The following is a 13248-nucleotide window of genomic DNA, read 5'->3' as shown; positions in this document are numbered from 1 at the left end:
ACTTGACATAACCCCAACTATTTGGTGTCTACTGTGCTTCAGGCATGGCACCAGGCTTTTTGTGAGGTCGCCTATTAGTATAAATGTAGAAAGTAAACTCTGACTTGAGAAAATTATCATATATTGAAATTGTATTTTATTTATGTGAATAAATAAATGGTGACATAAAGCTGTTTATTCTAGTTCATAAGGAGCTAGAAAAGAAATTCTTTATTATGAAATAATTACTATCTGAAGGCAGGAAGGTAACAGTAATTTGATGTGTGAATGATTTCCTGATATTAAAAAATTAAATCCAAGGAAATTTCCAAAACCTGATGTAGATTATTTTTGGCTTTCATAACACTTTAAATGACCTGTGTCCATATTTTCTCTAATTAGAAATTAAAATACCAAAAGTTGATAATAAGAGGAACACCAAAGGCAAAATTAAATATGGTATTTTTTTCTGCACCATCTTTGTTTTCTGATTGTTCTATGATTAACACATAAGTAAACAAATTAAAGAAGATATTTGCTAAATAGTTACAGCCAATTCTTAAATTATGAACAAGATTGATTCATTGGTAAATATGCTGACTGTAGATTAGAATAAGTTTTTAGATGAAGATGACAATTTAAATTCTATTTTGGTTTGAGGTCAGCTCACAATGACCTCTGTAACTTTCACTGAGTTCAGCTTCGGCACCGATAAGGCAAATTGAAATTTGCTATCTTTCCTTCTGTTATGTGGTGTCTGAGACCAGAAGAGAAAAGGGAGAAATGGGGCTTCTTTAACTCTTTTTGAACTTTAAAAATATAGGTTAATTGAACTTTAATTGACATACAATGAATTCTACAAGTTTGAAATATATAATATAACAAGTTTTGAGTTTTCTTATATTTAATTCTAACAAAACATTTGAATTAAGCCAAATCTATCCTCATATCACTACATTCTATACTGTGTACATCGCACAATAATGTCAGATTGTGGGTAAAATACATATGTGGAGATAAGTCTCAAATATACCATTACTGATGATGTTTCTATATGAAAAACTGTCCTAAATTTTAAACATTGATTTACATAAATATTTTTTTACATCTTGTTTGTGAGACAAAAAGTAAATATTTACCATTTGCCTCTGTTGACCATTATCCTGACACATTTGATCTTCTCGCTTATTCTAATATTATGTTTATTCTCAGATATCTTCCTATATCCAACTCCCAATAAAAATTACCTAATGCCATAAGAAGCAGCTTATTGAGGGTGGGACTGTGGGAGATGATGTAACCCTACAAGAAACAGGCTCTAGAAAGTGCCCCATTCACATCCGATGGGAGCTGGTGGGCACTGATGTTGGGGGGAAGGTGCAAACTTAGAGCTGAGGTTTCTACTCCTCCACCCAACCATTCGTTCCTTTGATCTTTGCTGCTTCTCTACTGCTAACTTCCACCTGGGGTCATCATCAGTTTGCAAATGCAGGCTCTAAAACTATGCCTCATCGTGAAGTTTTCTAGGTAGTTGCAGCAGGCTTTTCTCTCTGAAGTCCACTCTGCATTATCTCTATTGGGAGGAAGCAGAAACTTGCATGGATATACAAAGGTTAGACTGAGAAATACTCACATGGGTGTTTAGGCCTATTCTCATCCTTTGGGTTCTTTTTGCCTTTATATGGTACAATTGTCAATGACCTTCTTTAAGATTAAAATTAAATAATAATAATTACTATTTTAAAGTTTATTGCAATTAAAATTTTAGAGAAAAGGGAGTGGGAGAGTAGTAAATGGTAAAAGGGATCAAATATATAGTGACAGAAGATGATTTGATTTTGGGTAGTGGGCACACAATGCAATATGCAGATCATGTATCATAGAAATGTACACTTGAAACCTACATAATCTTATTAATTAATGTCATCTCAATAAGTTTAATTAAGAAAAAGAAAAAATTAATATTTTAAATTTTAAAAAAGATTTTATTTATTTATTTAATTTTAGAGAGGGGGAAGGGAGGGAGGCAGAGGGAGAAAAACTGCGATGTGCAAGACAGACATTGATCAGTTGCTTCTCACACGCCCCCAACTGGGGACCTGGTCCACAACCTAGGTGTGTGCCTTGACTGGGAATCAAACCAGAGAACCCTCAGTTTGTAGGCTGGCACTCAATCCACTGAGCCACATCAGCCAGGGCTACAGGTCTTTTAATACTAAGAAATGTGTTGAAATGAAATAAAAGAATATGTGAAAATTGATTTTATTACCATATTTCAAATGAAAATATTGATAACTCTCTCTCTGGTACTGGATTTGAATTATGATTGCTCTTCTTTTCATAGAAGTCACCTTTCATATGTAAGCAACACAAACAACCTTATAATTTTATGTTCTATTCTTATAATTCTTATACTACAATTCTGTTTTAGCATAGTGTAAATGACAGTGGTTATTATGTCAATGGAATTATCCTTATTCTTAATCCACAAATGCAGTGATAAGATTACAGTTGATGCCCTTAATAGTTTGGTCATTTAACCATGAATTCCTGTTCCCATCTGCTTTCACCCAGCTTTTGGTGAAAGCAGATGATGTTCGACACAGCCAAATGTTGTGTTACAGGTGTTTTTTATGCATTTACTTATTTGATATTTGCAGCAAGCTTGTAAACTAAGTGTAGTCATACACAGTGAAAAATATGAGAATGCAATATGGGAAAGTTTTTAAGGTGATTCATCACTGTGGGAACATCATAGGGGTTTTTACACAAATCTCCTGGTGTAGCCTCCCACACACCCAGGCTATATGTTATAGCCTGTTGTGCCTGGGCTACAAACCTGTAAAGGGTGTTATTGTATTGAATACTGTAGGCAGTTGTAACACAATGGTATTTGTGTATCTAAACACAGAAAATTTCCAGTGGACATATAGTATAAAAGATAAAAGATTCTATACCTGTACGGGCCACTTACCATGAAAGGGGCTTTCAGAACTGGAAGTTGCTCTGGATGAGTCAGGAAGTGAGCAGCCAGTGAATGTGAAGGCCCAGGACATTACTGTACCCTACTGTAAACTCTATAAACACTGTATACTTAGTCTACACCAAATTTATAAAGCAACATTATATTAAATTAAAGCACAAGAGAAAATGATGCAATCAAAAATGCAGTAAACACTAGATGTATGAGGCTGCTGTCACCATAACACAGCATAGAGTTTTGAAGAAAACTTCTTAATAAGTAGAAAAAGGATGCTCTAAAATAACAACAAAAGGTACAGTCAAGTAAATACATAAACTAGAAACAAGATTGTTTATTGTCACTATCAAGTATTATGTACCGAACTTACTTGTATGTGTTGTGCTCTTGTATGACTGCCGGTGCGGTGGGTTTGTTTTCACCAGCAGCACCACACACATGAGTGATGTGCTGCACTGTGACATTACAAAGACTATGACATCACTGGGTGATAGAAAACTTTTCAGCCCCATTATAATCTTATGGACTGCTGTCTTATACACAGTACATCGTTAATTGAAATGTCATGCATGCATGACTGTACCATTATTCTAGATTTACGGTTGAGAAAACACTGATGCTCAAGGAGCTAAATGATGTGCTGAGCAGCAAACAGTGAGAGTCTTAGCCTTGCTTGCACATAGGTCTGCTTGGCCTTCTTCACTTTGCACTTTGCTGTCTTGGTACAAAGTGTCTGATTTGCCCATCCAAGGACCTGGAATCTATTCTTAGGCACATATGTAATAATGTTATCTCAGTTAAGACTCTGCTCTTCATTCACACTCTGTCTGGTAAGTGGGATTTAAATCATCAACCTAGAGATAACCCTTTCATACAAAGCTGTCACCCTCAGTTCAGGAAGCATAATGTGGAGTTTCAAATGAGTATTTTCTCCACATTTCATGGCCACTCCTTTCTTTTTGCTCTCCTGTTCCCCCTTTTATTTCCAGGCATGAAACGCTTGATATACTCATTTCTGAAGACTGGTAAGTTTCATTATTTTGTTTAAGTGAGAAAAACTGAGAAGGCTGTGTGCTCTTTCATGGTCAGACTCTATTTCATTTCCTTCCATAGCTCAACAAGGTAGAATTGAATGAAAAAGCATACGAAGAAAGCACTGAAGTTAGAATCAAAGGCCTAGTATGCTACAGAGGCAGGGTATGTCCATTTAACTTATTTGACTTCAACAATCCAGAAAGGAAAAAATGAGAAAGAGAGAGGGATATAATAATGTAAGTGATGCTGGGAGTGAGGGTGTACCCAGTGACAGGGGGCGAATCTCCTGCTTCAGCTGGTCTCAGTTCCTGTTACCGCTAGTGGTGCTCCCATCTTACTATTTGGAGATTGATTCTGGGGTTTGCTGCCATTTTTTTAAAAACAGCATAGTGCAGAAATGCCACCCAAGTATATCACCTGGTTTCCTATCAAGGAGGAAGCAGATGGTTCAGGTGCTTGGGAAAAAAAATAGCCACAGAAACATCTAAGACAGTACCAGCAACAGACCACATTGGACTAACTAGGACATAGTAGATTCTAATATTATATTTTATGGACATCTTGGTTAGCTCAGGCTACTATAATATACTGTAGGCTGGGTTGCTAAAACAATAGACATTTATATCTCACAGTTCTGGAAGCAGAAGTTCAAGATCAAGGTGATGGCCCATTTGGCTCCTTGTGGAAACCTACTTCCTGGCTGCCTTCTCACTGTGAGTGGCCTTTACTCAGGGTCTCTGTGTGCAGAGAAAGCTCTGGTGTCTACTCCTTTTCTTGTAGCTAATCTCATCGTTGGGGAGTCTACTCTCACTACCTTATCTAAACCTATTACTTCCCCAAGACCCATATTTAAGTACCATCACTTTGGGGATTAAGACTTTAACTTACAAATTTGGGGGAACACAATCATTCAGTCCATAAAAAAATAGATGATATAAAAGGTATTTTAATGATAATTTTAATGATTTATGATTGTGCCTTACACACTAACTTTAGAACCTAAACCCCTTTTAAGATGAAATATAGATTTATCTCTTCATTTACTAGAGAAATTTAGGCAAGTCATTTCAATTCTCTGAGCTACAGTGTTATCTGAAATCATCACAGTTAGTAATAATTCCACTTTTCATTGTCTCTTAGGGTTATTTGAATATCCAATAAGATAAAATATATGCAAGTAGTTTTTACACATTTAAGTCATATAAAATAATTGTTTAAATAATGTAAAGCATGGATATCTCTTTGAAATCACCAAATCCAATGATGAATTAAAAATTTAGTAATGGGCCCCTGGCTCGTGTAGCTCAGTGGATTGAGCGCGGGCCTGCGAACCAGAGTATCACGGTTCAATTCCTAGTCAGGGCACATGCCTGGGTTCCAGGCCAGTTCCCAGCAGGGGACTCACGAGAGGCAACCATACATTGATGTTTTTCTCTCTCTCCCCTTCCCTTTCTCTCTAAAGGTAAATAAATAAAATCTTAAAGAAAATTTAGTAATGGTTTGAATGAATTTTAAAAACTTTGTTTAGATACAATATATAAGATCAGTCATGGGAAGGGTCATCAAGGAACACGTATAAAGGACACATGGAGAAAGCCAAAGGGGTATAGGATCAAGGGTGGGAGAGTGGGGGGTGAAAATGGAGACAACTACACTTGAACAAAAACTTTTAAAAAAGTCAGTCATATGTGTATGTATCAACCCACACACACACCGTGAGTGTTGAATATAAACTGTGAGAGAAAGGTTAAAAAGGACTTCAGTGACAGATTGATTAAAGCTCGGGTTACTTCATTTTGGCTGGCGACTTTACTTATTCCTGTTGCAAGTTGCCATCCTGCAGCTGTATTCCACAGTCTGAAACCCCCTTTTGCTGTCTGGGTGTGTGTGAGAGCACAGACATTCAAGAGAACTCGCAAGTGTGACGGCAAGTTGCCTCTGAGTGCATAGTTCTGAAATCTTAACATGCTACTTTTTTTTCTCCATAAACAATACAAAGAAGTTGACAGATCTGAAAGGGGCTTATGTGAAAAGATAATTAAGAGCTTTAGAGAGTGTCAAGAGTCAATAGCTCAGCACTGTCAGCACTCCCGAGTGTTACAGGCTATAATTAGATGGCATGGAGGTGTAAGGCATGTTTGGCAGTTGATTGCTGCATGATCTCCAATAGAAAAACAAAGAGCAGCCTCCATGAGCTATCAGGCAGAGTGGTGAACAGACGTTCTGGAGTCAAACCTTTCAAGGATCTCCATTTTCCCAGGTTGCATCACGTGATGAAAACCTATTTTTGCTTTCAGTCGGCATCTTCTTGGGACAGTTGGCCCATGCGCGTCATTCCTACAGCCCTCTTGGCTTTGGGATGCACACGTCCCTTCAGCTCTATGAACTAGTGGTCACTTCTGCCTGTGGACACAGCCTGCTTCATGCTCCTGTACCAACTTTGAACTCCAAAACATTCAAACTGATAAACTACAGAGCTAGGTGCTCCCTGATAAAAGGACATTTTCCAACGAACTCTGGACACATCCAGGAGAGTCTCTGTAAGTGGAGTTGGGAAGACAAAAGGCATTACAAGGCAGGATTCAGCTGCCCTAAACACTGAAAAAATTTGGGGAACAATAACCATATGAGGTTCAGAATTAAATAACAAACAAACCACTAATTGGAAAATATGTATTTGGAAGTAGAAAAATGTTCTAATTTTCCTCATTAAGATGATTTCAATACTTAAAAAACACATAAAATTCTTCACAGATGTTACTGCTTTAATGCTTTCAGTTGGCTGATGCTTTGGGTACACTCAGCCTATTTTGCTCTCTTGGTGTGCTTTTCAGTTCAGAGCAAAACATACCCTGATTCTACAGGCAAAACTCCACCCTCCTGGGTTGCATGGTACTATCAATATGATTGAGCCAAACTGTAAATTTCTAGGCGAAAACTCCTGGTCAGAAATTGACCCTAAAAGTGTCTTATTATATAAAAATATTAATTTAACTGAAAAAGTGAAATTTATAAGGGAAAAAAGGTTAAAATAAAATTTCATTTAATTGAAAACTGCATTTTAATCAATATTCAAGTAATGTATGGGAATATAATGACATAAGTTGAATATATATGAAGTTAGAGAACACATTACTCAAAGTTGGCTTGAAATCAGCCTGCATGCCCTTAAAATATAACTAATTCTTAAATGACTGAGAATATATGTCTTGACTCAGCATTCAGTGATTAAAAATTTTTTTACACAGACCTGCTAATTTGTAAAAATTCCCCTTCAAATCTTGTTAAAGTTATACAATATTCAGATGAAGTTGAAGTCCTCATGAATCTTGTCCCAAAGACAATTACTTTCATAAATTTAAATAATTTATATACATTTTCATCTGTATATCTACGTAGTAATAGAACATTATTATGTTGGAAAGTTATATAAGTGGTATCAAATAAAACATGCCATTGTATAATTTGTCTCTTTATTTGTTTAATTTAATTTATTTTTAGAGAAAGGGGTAGGAAGGGAGAATGAGAAGAAGAGAAACATCAGTCTGTGGTTGCCTCTCGTGTGCCTTCTAATGGGGACCTGGCATACAACCCAGGTATTTGCCCTGACTGGGAATCAAACCAGTGACCTTTTGGTTCATAGGCTGGCACTTAATCCACTGAGCCACACCAGCAAGAGTAATTTATCTTTTCAAATTTAATGCTATGTTGTCTAAGATCTATCCATGTTGGTATATATATCTTTTCAAATTTAATGTTATATTGTCTAAGGTCTATTCTTGTCTTTTAACTACTCTATATCATTTCATTTTATCACTGATAACAATAAGCCTGGAAAGATAGTTTGAATTTCATGGTGGACGTCCTCGAGTGCCATATTAAAGACTTTGGACTTAATCTGAGACTGATAAGGGAGAAAGTGAAGGACCATAAAATGTTTTAAAGCAGAGGGTGTCAAACTCATTTTCACTGGGGGTCACATCAGCCTTGCTGATGCCTTCAAAGGGCCTAACATAGTTTGAGGACTGTGTCAATGTAACTACTCCTTAACAGTTAAGGGTGAGCTCAGCACTGCCGCCAGGTACAAACAAGGTGCCAGGTGGGGTAAAACAAGGTGGAGGGCTGGATTCGGCTCTGTGTTTGCCACCTGCATTTTAAAGCCTTAAATAACATGAAAAGACCTGAGAATCAGAAGACGAGTGTGGGGACAATATGGAAAGTACATTGGCGAGGAATGACATGGTGGGACTACAGGTTAAGACTGCCATTTAGAGCATAATGTAACCTTGTACGATGTAACAATGGCTCTTGTGGGTTAACATTCAGGTAGTTTCCAGTTTTTCTCTTAAAAAAACTCAATTTGAGTGAATATTCATATATGTGTGTCTACATGAGAGGGAGCTTACCCCCAAGTATTTGCACAATATGAATTATACCCATTTTAGCCAATTTTCCATGTTGATGTAACACTTTGAGTTTTTTGGCTCCCAGAGAACAAAGAGAAGAAATAAAAATAACTTGATGATGTTATTAGATGTAATCCAGGTGTACCTGAATTCAATTCTATTGAAATTAAACATTGTATCACTTTCTTAAATAGTTTTCCATAGTTTGTTATTACACTTAGGTTATTTTATTAAGTGATAAATCATAAAAATGATTATTTTTATCAGTGAATTATTATCATATTTATAAAGCTCAATAGCTACTAAAACCCTGAGGAAATTAAGAAATCAGTGTCTACGAGTCTTTTATGAAACTAACCTTAGGATCCAATTACCCTCAACCACACAAATTTATCAACTGCTGAGAGTATCCAATAGGCTTTTTACTTCATTTTTGTTGAAAGGGCTAGAGGGTACATTTAAGGAAGGAAGCAAACATATTAAAATGGATGGCATGTAGTTGTTTTTGTAACCCTCTCACCTGTTCCCAATCAGACTTAAAAAGGTATATTAAGTTTTGCACCTGTTTTTAAGGACTGCCTCTTTTCTCATTTTCTCTTATTGAAATCTAACAATAAGTATGGTATAACAGCTGAACTCAAATGTGAGCATTAGACAGATTATGATCAGGTCATGATGAGTTGCTTTAGATCTAACCCTCTTCTGGAAGGAGACCCTTAAAGCCATCTCTTTACTTGTAGTCCTGGATGGAGAGCTGGCTCAGGCCCACATCATATCTTACAGGGTTACCATGTTCTTCTCTGAATGCAGCCTTAGCCCGAAGTCCCCAAAAGCCCTCCCCTCTAATTTACTTTCTATAATCACTGTCCCCACATTCATTCTTCAGCTACTTATATCTTTCCATGCCATTTAATACTTTAAAACATTCTATGATCTTCTACTTTCTTCCCACTAGTCACCACAGATAAAGTCCAAAGAATGACATTTGTGGACCTCCACAATCCAGTCCAAACTACCTTTCAGCCTCATCATCATTCATTAATTCCTACTTTTATGACTTGTGTTCTTCTTGAACACTCATTGCGTCTCAACCATGCCCTCATCTTTTCCAGTTCTTTGCCTTTGATATCTATTGCTGAAAATTTCTTAATGACACCACCTTTTAAAAATATTGCTCAACAGTTTATATATTTTCTTACTTCAGAGTTCAAGTGAAGATATAACACCGTTTAGACACTTTTATAACCTATATGCTGTTACCCCATAGTTATTAGCATTGGTGTATGAATCTAACTCCTTCAGAAAACTCTAAACTTCTGGGAAGAAAAGAAAATATGTTATGCACTCTCATATCCCCTTAGAATACACCCATGCATGTCGTAAGTAAGTATTCATTTAATAGAGTAGAAGCTGGATGAGAAAAAGGAGTTTTACCTCTTATTCGTCTCTCAATCTCTTGCACTTAGAACAGCAATTGTGATATTTTGTGATAGATCGAGGGTAGGTAAATTACAATCTGTGGGCCATACCCAATTCCATGCCTGTTTTTATAAAGATTTATCATAACATGGCCATTCCCCCTGTTTTACATATTGTTAATGGATGCTTTCTCTAGAACAGCAGAGTTGAGTAGTTATGATAGTGACTGTCTGGCCCTCAAAGCCTAAAATATTTATGATCTGGTCCTTTAAAGAAAAAGTTTGCCGACAGAAAAAAAAAACTGCTGTGTGGCAGGGAGATGCAAGATCAGAGAGTAGCGAAAAACATTTCTAAAAATATTGGATTTAGTTATTACTCAGATTTGTCATTTCAAGAGATTGTCCTGCCCTCTATTTCCATCCACATGAAGATAGGCATAAATTCATTTATTGTCAGCTTTCTTACCATTACTTGATGGTGAGTGATGAAAGATAACTCAGACTGATATCTGGGATAGAACACACACATATAAACACATATGCATATATACATATAAAGTGTATGTATTTGTTAATTGTAGATATCATTTTGGAAAATGCTCAGAATTAAAAATAAAAATAATATTATTCCCTAACAGTACAACCCACTGTTTTAAAAATTGCATGGATAATTTTATCTGATTGATTTTCAGAGTTCAGTCAAGAAATTTTGTATTGCAAGGAAACAACAATACACATATTCATTGCTAGCTGAACATCCAAGAATGAACTGCATATAACTGCAAGGTAACAATATTATAATTCCATTAGAAACAGTGGTACTTATTACATGCTAACTTGTGTTTATCCTGAAACTCCATCACCTGATGAATATGCAATTAACCTACTTATTACCACAGAAAACATCTCCTTAGAAATACAACACACCCACATAATTTTTAATCTGATCTTCAAAGGCTTTCTGTGAGACAAAATAATTTTTCCCAATAAGATATATTATTGGAAACAAAACTGCATGTAGCCAATTCACTACATCATCTGATTTATTTTAATTAGAGGTTAGCTGCTGAATGTGATTACAGTTATAATTATTACAATACCAGTCATCCACATTTCCATTAGCATTCTACTTGATAGTTAGCAATAAGCAGAAATAAAATATTAGGACTTTTAGGAGAAGAGATTACTAATTAGTACAATTCTCCACTGGCACAAGATAATTATTAATTATGATCATCATGGTAATTATTCACCAAGCTGAATTTCAGTGGGCTACCTGTGTGCAGACTCTCCCTGCACTGCATTCTAACACCAGCAGCTTTCATATCTGCTCTGGAAATCCTGAAGCAATATTTGTATTAAATACACAGTTGAATGCACACCAAATGGAAAGGCAGCTGCGAAGGTGCAGGATGGATCTCCATTCCATTAAAGGATCCGTTCTCTCTGTAGGACATTGCAAGGGGAGTATGTGAAAACATACACCTCAAGAAAGGTACCTCTAGGCACATATATGCTTTTTGGTCCCAGGGGATAAAATCGAACCCAAACTGGTCCTCTCAGCACTGACTCTTTTATTCTCTTCCTGAAAGTGCCATCCACATTCACACCAACACTGTCATGAAGAAAAAAAAACAAACCCAATTTGAGGATTTTGACCACTCCAGGACTAATACTATGCAGATGAGTTAGAAAAAAATATCTACTGGTATTGTAATGTTCAACCTGCATTCATTTCTCCACTGCAGTGCTAAAATAAAAGGCCATTATTTAGCAGTATGCATACTGTTGTATATAAATGCATTTATATGAAACCATATTCTGCTCCAGTTTTTCTAACTGCAGTGAAAGATATTTGACAAGATTTAAAAGAAATAAATACCAATTGGGACTTAGGAGAAAGACAATTTGCTGGAGTGGACAGCATTGTACTAAGATTCAGACAAGAGTCAATGCTAGTCTGGACTCTGAACTTAGATAGTTACTTTCTGAGGCAAGTGACTGAACCTTTCAGAGACTCAGGTTTTTTATTTGTACCTGGGAACAGCAACTCTTCTGTCTTGCGTGGGAGGCTGTTGGTGGAGCCAAAAGAATAAGGTGTATGAAATAATGTTTATAAGCAATACAGTGTATACAAATAAAAGGCCACTTTAAATAATTCAAAGGAACCCCGTTTAACTAGACTTTGAATGTTTCTTAAAAAGTAATTGAAGGGTTTTCTATATCACCAAGTTTATGTTTTTAGTCAGTAGACAGAGGGGAAAATGCTGAAACTGATGAAAATAGAATTTAGGTAAGAAATTAGAATTCTTTTCATCTCTGAATTGGGAAATGTTGCAGTAAATTATAAAACAAGATTTTATATTCTCATTTTTTGTACATTTAAACAGAAAGGCCAGAGAACTGATATTTTGTAAATGAAAAGTAGATAGGCCACCCTCACCCAGGTCATGGGGGATAGACCAGAACAGCCTCTGATCATGGATCATGTGCCTGGGGCCATCAGGAAGCACTTCCTTGCTGTGGTTGCAACTCTGTAGTGACTACAACAACCAGCATCTTGCTAACTCTAAATGGGGAAAAAATAAAGTAAATTCCGAATGACTTTATTTTTAATTGCTGCTCATGTTGTTTGCTGCCAATGTTTGCCTCTATGCTTGGAAACATGAGTGAAGACTTATCTTTTGGAAGAGCTCTATTTCTCACGTTTGAATAGCTGCTGCTCTAAAAAAGCTTGAGAAGACTAGGGGATGACCACTCTCCGATCCAGACAGGGATGCATTTGTTCAGTGAGGCAAAAATGTTTAGGAGTAAAAAGAAAGCAATTTGTAATTGGCTTTTATTATTACTTACCAATATTTCTTGAATTGGATCAGAAATAAAGACAGACAGACATGACTCAAATTGTCTTTCAGCATTAATGATTTTAAGTGTTTAGAAAGCCCAATTTATGTGAATGTCAGCACTGTTGAAGATTTATGAATATAATCATCATTTTCTTGGTAATTTAATTCTCTTACAATATTTTAAAAATATTCATCTTTAATCTAGGCCAAATTTCTGAAATCTGTGTCAGGAAGAAAATGGAATAGTACATTATCTCTGCCCTATGAACTAATTATATTTAGCAGCTTTTCAGAGCATAACAACAGTAATTTTAGAAGCTAGTTTACCTAAAATTATTTTATTCCAAAACCTGAAAGCCAAATCAAAGCATTCTCTTTGTCTACAAAAGTTAAATCAAAATAAATGATTTTTGTTAGTTTTAAGAGGGAAGATTAGGGTTCCTTGATGCTCGAGTATTTAGTAAGCTCCAAGGTAGTATAAAGGGAAGGAATATACTATGCCTGTCACAGGAAAGGAAAAGAATTAAACAGCAGGATTTTTAAATGGTACCTCTTGACACCAACAAATAGTGAGAAAGCTAGCA

This window comes from Artibeus jamaicensis, unplaced genomic scaffold (genome assembly GCF_021234435.1).
Source record: "Artibeus jamaicensis isolate MK-2021 breed Jamaican fruit bat unplaced genomic scaffold, CSHL_Jam_final scaffold_1964, whole genome shotgun sequence".
NCBI classification, from domain to species: domain Eukaryota; kingdom Metazoa; phylum Chordata; class Mammalia; order Chiroptera; family Phyllostomidae; genus Artibeus; species Artibeus jamaicensis.
The sequence above is the reverse complement of the archived record's forward strand: the minus strand, read 5'-3'. Positions refer to the sequence as shown.